At 37.4% G+C, this 17,117-nt stretch overlaps 1 protein-coding gene across 1 annotated transcript in view; it reads left to right on the top strand.

The window, feature by feature from the left end:
* The window catches only part of LOC122792892 (MOB kinase activator 3B), a 714,758-nt gene that overhangs the window by 587,502 nt on the left and 110,139 nt on the right, over positions 1 to 17,117 (top strand). Inside the window, exon 3 of the mRNA XM_044060451.1 lies at positions 346 to 475. The gene's annotated coding sequence lies outside the window, so the exon portion shown is untranslated. The remainder of the gene's footprint in view (positions 1 to 345; positions 476 to 17,117) is intronic.

Here is a 17,117-nt window from a genome sequence, read left to right on the forward strand (position 1 = left end):
TTTCATTCTAGTCACGTACTTCATAAATCCTTAGTTCTGAGAATTATGCAACAGCTATAGTTTTAGTAGGCATTGTTAGTATCCATGGGGACATGCCATTAATAGTTTAAAATTCAAGTTGCTCATGATGCAAGAAACAAAGAACTTTTCTATCCACTCCAAAAGCCTAAATTCTTGCATACCTAATTTGCTAACTTGCAGTAAGCACATCAGTGGCATATTAATCACTTCAAACTTTTGTGCATAAATACCTTCTAAGAAGTATTTTAAGTTTTTTTTCTTTGTATATTGAAAATGGAAGTAACATAGTGTGTCAGATGCTAAAATAGCCTTTTTCCTTTTTAGGTAATTCTCTGCTGACTCAACAGCAACCATTGTGGCCAATTTGAGTGTGTACCTTCATTTTATATCTGAAGGAGAAGTGAAGAAGATTGTGAAAGTGGCAACAGTACAGCTATTCTACTGATTTGACAAGGTAAGGAGACTGCATGGATTAACAGTAGACAAAAATAGCAGGACTAAAGTGCAAAACTAGTTATTGATATTCTTACTGGTGATTAGAAATGTAAACTGTTGCATCAGACAGTAGAAGGTGCACTGCGAACACTGAGCTTTGACTTGGCCATGTGCTTTGTGATATGTTATGTCAATTTCCAAGTTATGTTGTAATGTTCTAGTGCCCACATTGTGCATTTCAGGGTTTCTGAGCAGCCCGAGGTTCCTACAGGCAGGGGCTTAAGGCTTTCAGACAATTGTGGATGGCACAGCAGATTTCTCAAGTTAAATACACACATACATAGTTGGGCAGTTTGAAGGATCATCAGTTATATCTATTAATGTGTCTTTGGGATGTGAGAGTAAAGAAGAGACCCAAAGAAAACCCTATCGGATATAGGTGACATGTGCACACTCCGCATAGTATGCTTCCAAAATGAGAACTGAATAAGTGTGGAAATCATTGATAATACTGTTAATTTACAGTGTGCCGTCTTTCAGCCCCAACTCCACAAAAAAGTTTGCAGAGCAGGAGTATTCTTTATATAGGATATATGCCAAGACCTTTGTGAAGGTAGAAATGCAGAGCATTACTTGAAGATTTCAGAATTTCAGACTAGAGTTGAGAAGAATTGAACAGACAACATTTAACAAAGTGAATCTTCAAAACTCTGACTTATTTCATGTAGTTTATGTGGAATACATCTTGCAGGGGACATGATGGTGTCAGTTCTGTAAAGGTACTACTTCATCAGCAGTTGGCTTGATTATCTTGAATTATATCAGTCAGTTTATGCCCATTCAGAGGCTGACAGTGAAGTAGAGATGTTTCAGATTACAAGCTTCTCCTTGGCCTCTCTCCCTCTCTAGTTGTTTACTTCCTGTATCTTTGCCCTTTGCCATTTTTCTCCAGTAAATTGTAGCCACTTTGCCTATTTTCTGTTCTACTTCTAGTCATTCCTATTGGCAAAATCTCCTTTATCCTTTCCCATGTAGGTTTAGTTCTTAAAATACTTTTTTATTTTATTAATATATTATTGGTAGTGAGGCCCTATAGCCCAAATCCTTCTCTCCTTATTTCTCAAACTTTCCCATTTCATTATCATCTTGTTCCAGTTTTGTTTGTGCATATGAACCTAAACAGCATTCTTCTAAGTAATCCTAATCTACCTTGTTCTATGGGGAGGATAAATTTGTTCCACATAACTCTTGCCCTTTCCTCTTTCAAATAAATTCCTTCAACCCTTTATCATCCACAGAATCTCTGGTTGATTGAGATTTACCTGAGCTGTATGTAAAAGTTAAGGGACTATAAAACATTTTCACTGCTGGTCTCTTACTATCCATATCCATAATAAAGAACTTCTTTTCTCGGTTTTTGTATTATCGTTTTTTAGTCTTTCCCATATATCCTTAGCTGTCATATTAAAGTAATTTTTAATCCGTATACCAAAGTACTTCATCTTGGATTCCAATAAATATTGATATTGCTGAACCACTTCTTGTGTGGGTTCATAGTTCACTGCTGTAGCCATTGTTTTGTGTTCATTAATTTTATAACCTCAAGAGACGTGGAACGGCTTCAAAGTGTTCCACATTATGAAAATGTCTTTCTCTGGATTTTCAAGTGCAAAATATCATCTGCAAATAAAACCCAAGTTTTCAGATTTTCCATATTAACCTGCAGCACTATTATAAATGATTTTATTTAAATTTTATTTTTGTATGTTTTAAGAGTATATAAAAATAAATTATATCTTTTTACAAATTGCCAGAGTTATTTTCCTTGGGACCCAGGCTATAACGTTTGTCAGTGATTTTGTATTCCAGATTTTCCATATTATCATTTAAATCTTTGAATTTGAGTCTGTCGTTTTCTTTCCCATTGGCTCCAAATATAAAGCAAATAAAGGGGAAAGAAGACACCCCTGTCTGTCTCCTGTGTTCAAACACAGATCGTCAGAGGGAAAATCTCTGGCCTTAGTTTTTGCCTCAGTCCCTTCATATATTTTCCTAATTAATTCTGTTGTTTTATCAGGTAATGCAAATGTTACTATTGTCCTGCTCATAATACCCTAGTTGACTCTAATGATTCCCCTGCATCAAGCCCCGCTGAACGTAGTGGCATTCTCTTGTACCATGCTTCCCTCTGGATCTCACTGAACCACGTCTGGCAATGCCTTTGCCATTCTCTTCGCTAGTACCGATGTAAACACTTTGCAGTCGTGGTTTAAATTTAAAATTGGTCTATATGGAGCTGGGTTTGAAATGTCTGTACCCTTTTTGAGTAATACACCCACAAAAGCTTTATTCTAACATGCTGGTACTTTTTTCCCCACCTTCACCCCCTTTTTAAAAATTATTGTTTGACAAATTCTTATGCATCACTTTCTTCACTCCCAAATTCCAAGCTTCCATAGAAATTCCATCTGTTCATGGAGACTTCCCTTTTGATTGTTCACTGTTTTTATCTCATGTTTTCCCATTTTAGTTTTTTTATTGTGATCTTTTTCCTGCAACCTTTGCATAAAGTCACCTGTGAATATTTCCATGTGTGCCATACTTCACTTCCATGTTCCTCTTCTTTATACAGATTTCCTTTTGTTTTTATTTTATTTATTTTTTTTTTACTGTGGTAGTGCATTAATCAATATACTGACCATTTCAGGCTCAGCCCGGGTGCTTCATACATTTTCTGAAAGTTCTCTTAATACTTGTATAGTAGCATCTCTGGTTATCTTTCTTGTCATTGGTTGTCTGTCTGTTTGCCAACAACCGTTCCTACTTTCTGTTGCTTAATTTGTTGTGCTAAAAGTGTTTGTGCTGTGGAGTTATCAAACAGTTGTTTAACAGCAGCCTTTCTAAAGTCGTGCATATTACCCAAATACTATCTCATTTTCCCTTTAGCACTTTGCAGTTTCTCCTCTTGTTTTGTGAGATTTTCCTTATTCTGCAATACTTTAACCTTTATTGTCTCCTCTAAATTCCTGTTATCTCTTTCCATATCTTTTTCCTGTTTTATTTCTACCCTGTTTTAAACTCCATTTTCATATTATACCATTACATAGCTATTCCTTGCGCAGATGTCTCTATCTTCCCTAATAGGTCTTGAGTCATTCCACTACCCATTCTTTAAATTCCTCTCTTAATAGATCACTAGAAATGTTCCAGTGTCTCATTATTTTTGTTCATTAGTCTGCATTGTATTTTAGTTTCCTTTGGTGCTTAATCTAAAATAATTATTGGATGTGTGTCAAAGATTTCAATTAAATGCCCGTGTTCCTATGAGATATACTTTCTATCCAGTCTAGCCTAATTATTATGCCTTGGGGAATTGTATGTAAATTCTTAGTTCTCGCTATTGAATTCATATCTTCCTTACCAAATATTCTCATTTTTCTTCAGAAATCTACCCTCTTTTGTTATTTTTTTCTGTCAAGGTCCCCCTGTTACATCCTGATTGTTGCAAATCAAGTTCCATTCTCCACCCATAAATATTCCCTGCTGAAAGCTATTTCTCCTAAAAGCCTCAACATCCATAACGACCGTTTTTAATATACTGTAAATACATGCAAGCATAATATTCCTACCCTGATAACCCCTTAGTACGAAAAGTCTACCATTTTTGTCTCCTCCTTCTTATGTCACTGTTAGAGCCACTTTTCCAGTATTATAGGTTCATAGGTATTTTTTAGGCTAATGACCACAAGGGCCTTTTTAAGCCTAGCCATGCGTCCCAAATCTCTGACAAGTTCTGATACCCTTGATAAGTGTAAGCATGGGCCTGGGAGATGACTATTACAGGGTACCTGTTTGTTGCATCAGAGACATAGGTGCCAAACCAGGGATGAATTACTACTTGCCTTTTTTGTCCCTCATATTCTGCTAAATGTTCACCCTGAAATCTTTGTTGAATTCACACACTCATTTCTATTCTGATATGTTCCCTGCAAGATTGCTGCTTTGACAGTACATTTCTTAACATAATTCAGTACTCTTTGCTTTTTGTCTAAACCTGTGAGGTTGTTTACATTGCACAATAATATGGTCAGAGTAACCATTATGACAGAAAGCTGTTATTCCCACCTGTTCCACATGACAGCTTGTTTGAATATATATTTTCAACTTTTATCTTGCATGCTTTCAGGAAACATTGATTTGTAGCCCGAAGAAAAAGTGCACAGGCTTACTTTTGCATGAATAAACTAAATTGTGCACTGTTATGTTAAATGCATGGACGTGTTAAGGCTGCTTGAAAGGCATCTAGTTGTACAACTTGTTCACTTCCCACATCAGACTTCATTTAGTGTTCACTGAACTGCTTGCAAATCTCCTTTTAGATGTTAATTGTACCATATTTCATACATTTCTCTCAGCGTAGATGGTTCATAGGTCTCATAATTGATTGAGTGCACCTACAGACATAGTCTGTAAGTAAAAGTAGTTGGTAATGAGAAAAGATTAAAAAAATAAGATGGCCAGTAGCTGCACATGCATGAAAGAATTTTGTAAATTTCTCCTATAACGCACTGTTCAGACTTCTCATGGTTAATTGCTTGTACCTGTACACTTCTCGTCTCAAAGTGAATGCATTTGCTAATGGAAAAATAGCTAATGAATTTGCAAATACAAGAAGACTACCGTTTTCATGCTTTACACAATTTGTATCATATTTTTCAAACAGATTTGCTTTAAAAGAGCCTTACATACAGTTTAAACCAAGAAGATTAATCCAGTGATCCATCCCTGTAAAAAGTGAGACTGTTATAATTCTACATATAATGTAGTCCATATGCTTTTACATCCCCCCACCCCAGCAGCCCAAGATAACAACATTGTATTAAATTTAACTTGCTTCTTTCCAGCTTTTCTTACCTTGTTAAAGTATAAAGCAGGACTACATTACAACTAAGAAAAAGTACCCCCCCCCCCATTTAAAATAGCCCTGATTGCAAATTAGGTTTGTAAAGGGTGAAATGTAATATGCTAAATGTTATGAAATGTTTAAACAAATATTAAGAACAAGAAATGTTTAGATACTGCAGTACATTAATGCCGTAATGAGAGTATGTGCTTCACATTTAACTCATACATTTAATGCAGTTAACAAAATTCTGGTGCATTTCAGTCACTTCTTTCAAAGTGACGTTTCAGATATCTAATCCTATATGTAGCAGGACTGAGGCTTTACAGTCTTCTGTTTATTCACTAATTTATCAATATGTCTGGTCTTCCTGATCATCTTCATCTCGCAACATAGGTTCAAATTCAGAGTTCCCCTGGTTCTAGTCAGCTCTTGTGTTTTTTTTTTTTTTTTTTTTGTGATTCAGTCAGTGAAACCTTTTCCATTGTTCCAAAGGAAAATTCCTAAGTCTTAATATGGGCTTTGTTCTTGTCAGAAGAATGAGAAGCTGTCACTTTCAGCTTGCTGACTTACACCCCTTATTTCATTTTAGCCTGTTCTGCATCCAAATGTATCTTTGGCCCTCCATGAAAAATATTCTGATGGCAGCTGGATACAGCAGCTTGAATCCAACCCCTGACTCTCATTCGCTTATTGCTGGGATAGACTTGCTTTATGTCTACCTGGCATAGCGTGAATGATTTTCTACAAACACTGTGTTGTCCTTAGTTGTTAATACTTTCCCTTTTTCCACAATTTTGTCATGAACAGCTGTTTCTGCTGGTGTGATTGCATCTTTACTAATATATGTCTTGGCTGCTTTCTTGTGGCCAGGTTTAAAGCATGCTCTTGATATTTCTCCTTCAATTAACAAATCCATCTGTGGAACACATGCACATGCACTTTTGTAAAATTAATCTGTTATTTCCAGTTTCTCTGGTAGAGCAGAAAAATATGTGGTTTTCCGTGTGAGCTTTGTCTTTTATAGTGCTGTTTGTTTTTGAAACAGCTGTTCTTGAGAAGACTTGCCTTTTCTTAAATTCAGCCTCTGATTTTTATTTTGTTAGTTCACCTGAATAGCTAGCTAATAGGTTCATAGGTGATTACTAGCCTAATGATCATGGGGAGGTGTTTTTTAAGCCTGCAGTACTTCCCAGATGCATCTTGATACAATTTGATACCATAGGATTATTTTAAGGGATATATGTGGACTTGAGCATGGGTTACCTGGATCCATTAAAGCTGCTTCTGTTTTTTTTTTTCTTGCCTTTTATTGTTTGACTATGTATATTCCTTCATTGTTTCACTAATTTTAAACACCTCTGAGTGCATTTGATTTTTTTCCTCTAAAGTACTGATAACCCCATTCTGTACCAAAGCTGAAACTTGAACTGCACTTTGCCAAACCACTGTTAGTCTCTTATCTAGAGTCTCCTCTTCTCCTTTTCTGGTTGATTTTCTGTTACTTTCTCCAAATTTCATCTTTGCTGCCATCTAGGCAGTTTATTAATTACTTGCCTGTAACTGAAATGTATCAAATTAGATAGGTTTTCCTAACTTTTTCCTCCACAGTTGCAGTGTTCACACAGTGAAAGCTCCATTCAACTTTTGATCAGTGTGCAGCTGTCTTGGAAATCTCCCCTGCAGAAACATTAACGATAACACGGACTTCGACACCGGAACTTCCGGTGTTCGAATGCTTATTGCCATGGTTACCATTTCCGACATTTTTGGTAATTCAGTATTACCAAAGTTGGATAAACAAGTCGGTAATTTTGTTAAACTGTTTTCAGTTTCAACATTTTAATAGTAAACCATTTGGTACACCTAATACTGATTGATCCAACTTTGCTGGGTGGTGTTTTTCCAAACCTCGTCTTTTCCAACAAATTTCCTTATCACTTATGCCCAAGGCTCAGGCCTTCAGTTCTTCATGTTTTTATTAATCATATGTCAGTTGCTCATGCTCATTTGACTGGCATTCAGGTAGCACTTATTTATAGGGAGTAACCTTCGTCATTGCTAGAGTCCCCTATCCAGAGAACAGTATTTGAGTGAAATGACTCCTTCATGGTTCAGCCAAATTGTGATTTCCCCCACCAATACCTACCAGCTTCTTAAGATTCAGTTTGCAGTAACTTTAAACCAGGTTTGTATAGGCTGTAGAGATGCTGCTGGTCTTCAAAAATTTAGAGTCCTCAGAAATAAAAATTCTAAGAAAGTGCCCAATAATAATTTAAAGCTTGTACTGGATTCCATAATGAAGCATGTGAAATTAAGTAAATGGTGCTTTTTTTCCTCTTTCATTTCTTCTAAAGGAAGCTAACTTTCGGGAAGTCATCCATGTCATGCAAGAGAGAAGGGCTGGTCCTCTAAAGCTGGCTCCTTTCTTCAGAAATGATTGGCTGTGTCATATTGAAAAAAGTGCAGTTTTCTGGGGCAATACATTTATTGTTGGATAACTTTCCTTATTTGCTTGAGAACAATGCCCAAACTTTGATACTAGTTATGGGGAAACACGTTTAACTATAGTTGTGCCTTAAGGAGTACTTCCTGTGAGCACAGTCTTTAAATCAGACTTTACCATGTCAGTATTTGTCTTAGAGCAGAACCCTGCCCCTCAAGCTTCTGCAGTCTCATCACCCAGATATTGAATCCTGGGCTGTGACCCTGTTTGAGAAGCACTTATTTGGATACTCCCATTTTGTCACTGAGCATACTAAAGTCTCATATGTGCATTATCCTTTGAGAGAGACCTGTTTGGTGAAGTGTAGGGTGCTGCTGATGGACTTCTGAAGGATCTTCTCTATGTCCAAGTGTAGACAGCCTTATGGTCATCTGTCATATAATGATTTGGATATAGCTGCTATATCCAGCATTGTTGTTAGCACCTTTGGCTTCACTTTACTGTGACCACCGAGTCTACTTTTACAGATTCTCCCCTTAAGGGATCTGTTTGAGTGTACCTACAAAATATGGACATTTGAGAGTTTTAAAGGAAAAAGACCTAAAGGCATACAGCTGTAAGAGTGTAATTTCACCTTCCACTGCAGAGTGGACTGTGTGACTCCTGGTTTCATCATAATTTCCAGCACCACCAGGGTTCTGTTGAGCAATGCAACCCCCCCCCCCCCCCCGGCCATGGACCTCAGTTCTTTCAAAGTAGCTGCAGTCCTTTTCCAGTGGGTTAGGTTGATCATAGCAGTTGTGATCTGTTTTTTTTTGTTTCCCCGTGCAGAGGTTACTGGAGGTAGTTAATGCTTTAATGTTTTAAAGTGGTTCTGAATAACCAAGGAGGTGTGGTCCAGGAAGATTGTACCCAAAGGCTATTTTCTTGCTCCTCCCTCCCACATTGCCTTTGTTGCATGTTTTGCCCATGTTTAAAGGTACAGGTAAGGAAGGGAAGAAGGAAGCGTAGAAGCTCTTCAGGCCAAGACCTGTCCAGGAATTCCTTTGATACTAATTAGGACTCTGTTCCACATTTTTGGTGCCAAAAAATAACAAGGTGCTCTAAAGATTGTACTGTTTTTATTTGCTTTCTCTGTCTGTCCCAAGGAAATTGAATTTGATTTTTGTGCCTTCAATATACTTATCTGCAATTAAATATTGCCAGGTAATTGTGGAGTTTAATTTCCATTTGTTTACAAGGGTAGTTTGACTGAGCCAAAGCCTCTTTCAATGGAGACTCTGGGAGAAAATTTCCAAACAATAATTTGCAGTTCTCATACACAGAAAATTGTTTTACATGGTAACAGACAATACACTAGGTACATATTAAGGTGAACTTTTACACATACCGGTTCCACACCACTCCATTCAGTCTCGTCAGTCCTGAGTATGGTCACAAAATACAAGTCAGTATTAGCTGATTGGTTCAGAGAGCAGCTCACCAGACCAATCCTTCCCTGGATGGCTGGCTTGTGGTTTCTAGCTGCACCCACAGACATTCTCATTAGAGAGATGGCACTTAACGTCTTGCACTTTTTTAAAGATTATGATGAACTTTGCAAGGTTTCAACCTTGACCAGCTCATCTGTTAACATTTGTAGGCCATTCATTAGATAGCGAGGCTTGTCAGGTATTTTTGCCCATGAAAATTATTTTTTTCTTTTTTACCAGTTCATATTAGAATCTCTCTCACAGGTGGCATGTTTCTGTGAGGAGTTGGGATTGATGGCAGTAGCTGTTATGTCTTATGCCAAGTTCATGAAAATTCTGTGGTGGATATTTGGGGTCCACTAGTGTCAGGAAAAGGACCCTTTGGATGCTTTGATAAATCTGTTGAAGGTTCATAATGGATGTAGCTTGATGGTCTGTTCTAGCCCCCCTTCTTACTGTAATGTCATTCATTCTAGACATGCTAGTAATTCAAAAAAACACTGTAATGTGTTACATAACCTTTTTCCGAGATGAACATTTCTCACAATATAATACAAAGAATTGCTGTACATAATCTTATAGCATAACATGTTTATTCCAATCAAACCAAACCAAGCCAAAGGAAAATGGCACAACGAAGAAACCAAAACCTGAAAAAAAGCGCCAAAACTGCTGGAGAAAATTGGATAAAAGTGATTTATTCAATAATCCACAAAAGTCACGCCAACCACATCAACATTAACACCTTTAAATAAAACTGCGTTTTCGTCCTAATACACTGACTTCTTCAGATAACCTCTGACTAAAATATTGAACCTTTTATACATTAATTGAATACAAAATAACCAATCACACAAGTTCATGAATTAAGGAATTAATTTACAGAAATTCTTTAAAAAGCACGCACCTCTGCTAAATCAATAGTAATGTTCAGTATAAAGCACATACATTAATGCACATAATTTATTATCTAACTCTTCCATAAATTAATAGAATTCAATATAAAATTCAACTTGAAATTTGTAATAACACTTTCAAATAAAAAAATCAAATTCATCATAAATAAATAGATGAAAATGATATATATGTGTATATATATATATATATATATATATATATATATATATATATATATATATATATATATATAAAATTTCTTAAAAAATGATTAAATAAGAATAGCCTGCCATCTACTGGTTATATTATAGATTACATATTAAAAGTTTATAATTTTCCTGCGTTTAATTTTTAAAAGTGGTACAATAGAAATAAATTCATGAAGACCTGGGGAGGTAGTGGCATCAAGGGAAATTTGCCACCATAGCTCTCTAAATTCCAAATTCTCTTCCCACAACCCACCCCTCACATCCTTCTTAACTTGTTCTAGGACCATAAAATAAAATTTAGCATTGGGACAGACTGTGGTATGCTTATATAAAGCATTTGTTTCTTTTTTTATAGAAATTTCATATTTATGCTCATAAATCCTCCTTTTTAATACTCTTTCCGTTTTCCCCATATAGAAAGAATTACATTCTGAGCATAATCCTAAATAAACCACTCCCTTGGTCTCACAATTAAAATAGTCATTACTAATGATCCACCTTTGTCTACTTTCTAAAAAAATTTTTTCAGTGTCAATAATGTTGCCACATTGTGCACAATGCCCACATTTGAATGTGCCCTTCCTATTCCTCATGGATTTACAAGGGTCTTTATATTCCAACAATTTCTTAAAGGAATGTGAATTCTTATGTACAACCTTACAACTGACTCCATTAATTAGCTCCAGGTCAGTTAAACTAATAAACTTGGTCCATTCCTTTTCAGCAACCTTTTTTGTAATGTTATTGTTAAAGGCATTATATTCGAGAACTAGAGCTTGCCTATAGTCAGGTTGATTAACAATAGGGGGCTTAGAGCTATCTGGGGAGTCATAACCTACATTAATAGAGGCCCTATTTCCAAGGATGGGTTTGAATCTATCTGGTCTCCCATCCAATACTTCCTTCTTGATTTTATTAATAAATTCCTGGGGGTACCCTCTCTCTGAAAACATTTTACTTAATAAAATACATTTGTCCGTAAAATCGGCGTCCAGGGTGGTCATACAGCTTCCTCTGACAAATTGTCCCTTCACAATATTCTTTTTACAGTAATGTGGATGTGCACTTTGATAGTGCAAAAAGGAATTGCAAAACGTAGGTTTTCTAAATATTCTAGATTCAAATCTATCATTCCCCTTATAAATTTCCACATCCAAAAACTGTAGCTTCTCAGGGGAAACATTAAAAGTAAATTAAAAAATTTAGTTGTTTCCCCCCAAATATACCTTAAATTCTTCCAATTTCCTGATACCCCCTGTCCACAAAATTACTATGTCATCCAGGAATCTTCAGTATAATTTCCAACATGACCGAAAACTGGATTCAAGAATGTATAACTCCTCCCACCTGGACAAAACTAAATTGGCGTAGGTGGGAGCACAGGCTGCCCCCATTGCAACACCCCTAACTTGCTTATAAAACTCCCCAGAAAAATTTAGAAAATTATACTTCAGGACCATATCCACAAACAACTTTATCATTGTGTGATAATGTATCATTTTGAAACACAGTCTCCTCAAACATTTCCATCCCTTCCAAATGGGGGATGCTAGAAAACAAATCAACAATATCAACAGTAACAAACAACAAATTATCACAGAAAAACTCTTCAGTAATGGCTTCAAGAAAGTCCCAAGAGTCTTTTAAAATAGATTCTTTCTTGATCCAAGAATCTTTTAACTTATGTTTTCGAGCCAGTAGCTGAGACAATAGGTCTTCTTCGGGATCCCAAAAATGGTGGGGACTCTAGGTTTGTCAATTTTTAAGAAATCAAATTTTTTTTATCATATAACCCTTCATATAACATATCTTTTAAACAAATATCAATTTTATTATATGCAATATTCACTTCATTAATTGACACATTGGTATATCCTTCTTCATTCATTAAAATTTCATTCATTTTTCCTTCATATATAATACTATCCATTATAACTACCCCTCCCCATTTGTCAGGTTTCATAATTCTAATGTTATAGTTGTCTCTCAAAATTTGTAAAATATCCCTTTCTTTGTTACTCAAATTGGGCCTAAACCCTACTTTCTTAAACTTGCTTCTTAATTCTTTTTCCATTAAATTTTCTAGATTTTTTTAATTGTGGATGTAGGGGGTGCGTTAAATATGGTTCTCCTCCTCAAGTGTTGGTTAACTACATTCCCCTCAGAAGGTAATAATAAGCCTAAATTGATTTTTCTTAAAAAAAGCTTTATATCTAGCAGGGACTGTGTAAGTTCTCTCTTTTTGTAGGGTGTAAACTTAAAACCTTTTGAAAGCAGGCTAAAATGGTCTTTTTCTAATGATATATTACTAAAATTGTAAATACTAAAATCACTAAATGTGTTTAATACCACAGACCAAAATATCACTACAATTAAATTGATTATTGGGGGGGTACACCATTTAGTATTTCCCCCTCCCTCTCCCCCCCCTCCATGGAAAATTTCTTTCTTGATACCCAGGTTTATTTATTAATCTCTCAGATCTATGAGGGGGGGGGATTCTTCATAAGAAGGTCTCCCTTCTTGAATAAGATTGTCGTCCTCAAAACCCACCTGATTGTCCTGTACATTATTATTCCCATAAAGGTTTTTCAAGAAACCTGTAACCCTAGGTTTAGGGTAAACTGTACCATTTTTGTATATTTAGGTATCACATTCTAATTTCTTGAATTTCCTTTGAATGATGTCCATACACTTGCCATCAATCTCTCCCCTGATATTAAAATATTTATCATTCTCTTCCTTAATGGTAAAAATTAAATCACTGGTCAAGCTCAGTTATTTCGTTCTGTAAAACAACCTGGTTCCTACTGTTTTCCTTAATAATAAGTTTCAACATGTCTAAACCACAATTATTGAACAGCTCAATTAACTCTGTGAAAAACAGACACATTAAGAACATTATTGGGATAATTAAAAACCCATAGCAATGAGCATTTCTCATAATATAGTACAAAGAATTTCTGTACATAATCTTATAGCATAACATGTTTATTCCAGTCATACCACTCAATTGTCCAGATCTTCACACTGTCCTTTTTTTGCCTAACTTTTTGGTTTGTTTCTCATAAAATGTGTGGTTTTCTGCTCTGGGAATTGAAGTCACTAAATAATGGCATATGTTATTTTCAAACCATGTCCTTCAGAAAATGCATGCTAACACTAATCCTATTTTTCTAGTAACTTTCTCAGTTTATAAGCGCAGTATTCGAAATCCATCCTTACTTTTACACCTTTTTCCCCCAGTATTTCATGTTTTGTCCAGATTTTCTTGCACTGAGAGGTATGATTCCAATTAATTTCATAGTTAAATCATTTCCATGCTGAGTTTGCTTGATGGCAGATAAAAAATAAATACGTAAATTAAAAAAGTAAAATTAGTGTTTCTACAGATATCAGAAAATATTTTATTGGAAATTAATTCACGAATAATTGTGGTGAACTGAGAATTTTATAGGTGGTCTGGATTTGGCTTAAGTAAATAGATGCATCTGTTTTACATGAGCTGAAGGTGGGTGTGGGTTTTCAACACTGAATAAAAAAATGGCGACAGTAAAATTCATGCCAGTCCATCTTGGACATGCGTGATACTGTAGAACTGCCTTTGGACACCTCACTCTAATCTCATTAATGCCTTGCAATTTTTTTCTTTGCCCTCCAAGTAGTCACTCTTTCTGGGTGGGTAGCTCTCTTTGTTTCTTTGTAGCACTCTGCCTTTTGAAGGTTTCAAGACAAATGATCTTGACTGTTTGTGTCTGAACAAGGCATACTCCAACTCCATAGAAGGTAGCCTGTCATGTGTTACCCCTTCCTTCTCTACTTTAAGTACAACTGCGGAGCAAAACAATGGGTGCATTTTGTGTCTGACTGCCCTATTGCAAACAACTAAAATTTTCTTAAGAAACTTGATATATAATCAAATCATATCTCTACTGTGTTATGAAGTAAAAAGAATACTGTTTTCAGAAAGTGATATTTTCTCCTTTTAGGTGTTGCAACAAAATATGCATAATTTAGTTATGATGGACACCTTTGTAATTGTTGCCATACTGTGAACACTGTACTATCAATTTGCCTTACAAGTTATTAGTTTATGCAGTATACTGTACAAGTTTCTCCATCCAAGTGTGTTTTGAAGGTTTTGAAAAAATATTTTGGAGCAGTATAGGGATGATGTTCATCGTGCATACAGCTGCAGTCATAACAGATGGGTTCTCCTGCCGTCAGGCGGGCCCTCGTTCGGCCGAATTCCAAAGTCTAGGTCCGGCGTCAGTTGTCGTCGCTTCTTCCCTGACGTCAGTGCGACAGGGGTATAAAGGAACCAGCCAACGCCATTTTCTTCAGTCTTTCTTGCCGCGCGGTGCCTGAAGCAGAAGCAATTCGCAAGTGCCGGTCGGCCAGCTCCTGAGATTATGAATATTTTTCAACCAAAGACTTCTAGAAAGCTATGTACCCCGTTGGGGAAACTTTTCTTGCCTCAGACCGATGTCAGACAAAGTTAATAATTGCATTTCATGTGGGAAGCAAATACCGCATAAGGATTTCCATTCCCTCTGTATACCTTGCTTAGGCCCAGACCACGACGTCTCGGCCTGTCGTTTTTGTGCTACATTCAACAGACGCACTATTAAGCGTCGGGCGGAGTTCGCCCAACACTATTTTGGCAAAAAGTTTAATTACAACATGTCGTCGGATACTCCGAGTAAACAACGTAAAGATAAGGACCGACATACGAGGTCCGCAACTTCTACAGACACCTCGCTAAAGCCGACTACATGTGCTCCGGTTCTCAGTGAGGTGCCTACGCAGCCCCTGACTACCGATGACACTTCATTAGCAGTGTCTTCTGTGCCCGAGGTCGCAGGCTCTTTGGCCCACACCCCGACTACAGATACCGAAGTCACTCTTGGCGGGGAAACTCAGAGTTCAGACAGGCCTGCCACCTCTCAAGGTGTCTTCAGACCGCCTTCTTCTTTTTCCATTAAGGCTTACGCTAAATCTAAAGCAGCCATGCATTCTAAAAGACAAGCTCCACAGGGTCCCTCTCAAGGCCCCATGCCTAAAAAGCAGATGCTCAAAATGGCTGAGGATTTGATTACTCTTATCAGGGGTTCTCAACCCCCCCGGACAAAAGGCCCAGAGTGGAGGAAGAATACCTTTCCTCGGACCAGGCCTCCATTACTTCAGAGCATTCTGAGGACCAGGAACATTCTTACTCCCCTTTCGAAGATTCTGATGCAGAGGAGTCCATTCCCTCTGTCTCCCCCCATGAGGATTACTCTTTTGGGGAAACCTTGCATACCTTGAGGGAACACTTCCACTGGGAAGGCCAAGAGTACTCAGACTCCAAGAAAAGGCTCAGGGATTTCCTCTTGCTCCCTCAGCACAGGCCTCTGGCTATACCTCCTGTCTTAGACATATTAGTTGATGTGTATTGGGCCAGCCTTAACCCAGATTCTTTACCTCCAGCTCCAGTCAAGCCTGACCGGTATTACCGGGTGCCTGATTCACACCAATTCCTATACAAAAGCCATGCGTCTGACCCAGAAACTATTTCACAGGGTCCCAAGGGAATTAAGGCCTCCACTGCCAAAAATCCATTACTTTCAGAGAGAGATTCCAGAGCTTTAGAAAGGTGGGGGAAAAAGGTATACACCTCGGCCACTTTAACCATGAGGGCATTAAACTGTCAGTTCCATATGTTAAAGTATCAACAGTTTTTGTTATCTCAGTTGAAAAGCAAAATGTCACAACCTGAACAACCAGACTTGGAGTTGCAGGATTTGTTGCACAGTGCAGAGCAAGTGGGTAAGCATACCTTGCAATGTGGTTTTGATGCTTTAGAAGCCTCTTGTAGAGCTGTTGTTACAGGATCAGTCATACGTAGACATGCTTGGCTCAAAGAGCAAACCTTACCAGATCATGTCAAAGCTAAATTACTAGATGCACCTCTTCAAAAAGATGTATTGTTCGGTGTTAAAGCTGAGGAGGTATTAAAGACAATGGAGGAAAAGGCAAAATCAATGCAAACAGTGAAAGCTTTCCTACAGGTACAACCGCCACGTTTCAGTAGAAATTAGCCTTCAAAAAATTGGTCCTTTCCAGCCACAGACAGACCTCAAAGAGGTAGATACAGGCGCCCGAGAGGTAGAGGGCAATCTCAAGGATCATTTAGAGGCAGACAATGGCAAACACCTACACCAAGAGGGGGTGAGGATAGTTCACAGCCATTCAGAAAGCAGACCCAATGACTTTCCCCTTTGCATGCCAAGCAAGGCTCAAATGGCAGCACCTTTAGGCGGAAAACTGGCATTATTTTCGAAAAATTGGCATATTGTCACAAAAGACAAATGGATCCTGGACATTATAGACAGAGGCTACAGATTCCACTTTCACACCCTTCCAAAAATGAGAGGCATGCCAAACTTGCCACACAATCAAAGGGCAGAGGCACAAAAACAAATTTCAGATCTCATGGACATGAAAGCTATTCAAGAGGTACCTGCACAAGAACAGGGTCAAGGTTTTTATTCCAGACTATTCCTGGTACCAAGGAAGGGCAAAGATTGGAGACCTATTTTGGATCTATCCATCCTAAACACATATTTACTCATGCCAAAGTTCAAGATGCTCACATTACAGCAGCTTCTTCCCATGCTGGGCAAGGAGTCTTGGCTGGTGACATTGGACCTCAAGGAGGCATACCTGCATGTCCCAATCAGACAAGATTGCAG

Source organism: Protopterus annectens, chromosome 2.part0, assembly GCF_019279795.1.
Source record: "Protopterus annectens isolate FY-2018-M chromosome 2.part0, PAN1.0, whole genome shotgun sequence".
NCBI classification, from domain to species: Eukaryota; Metazoa; Chordata; order Ceratodontiformes; family Protopteridae; genus Protopterus; species Protopterus annectens.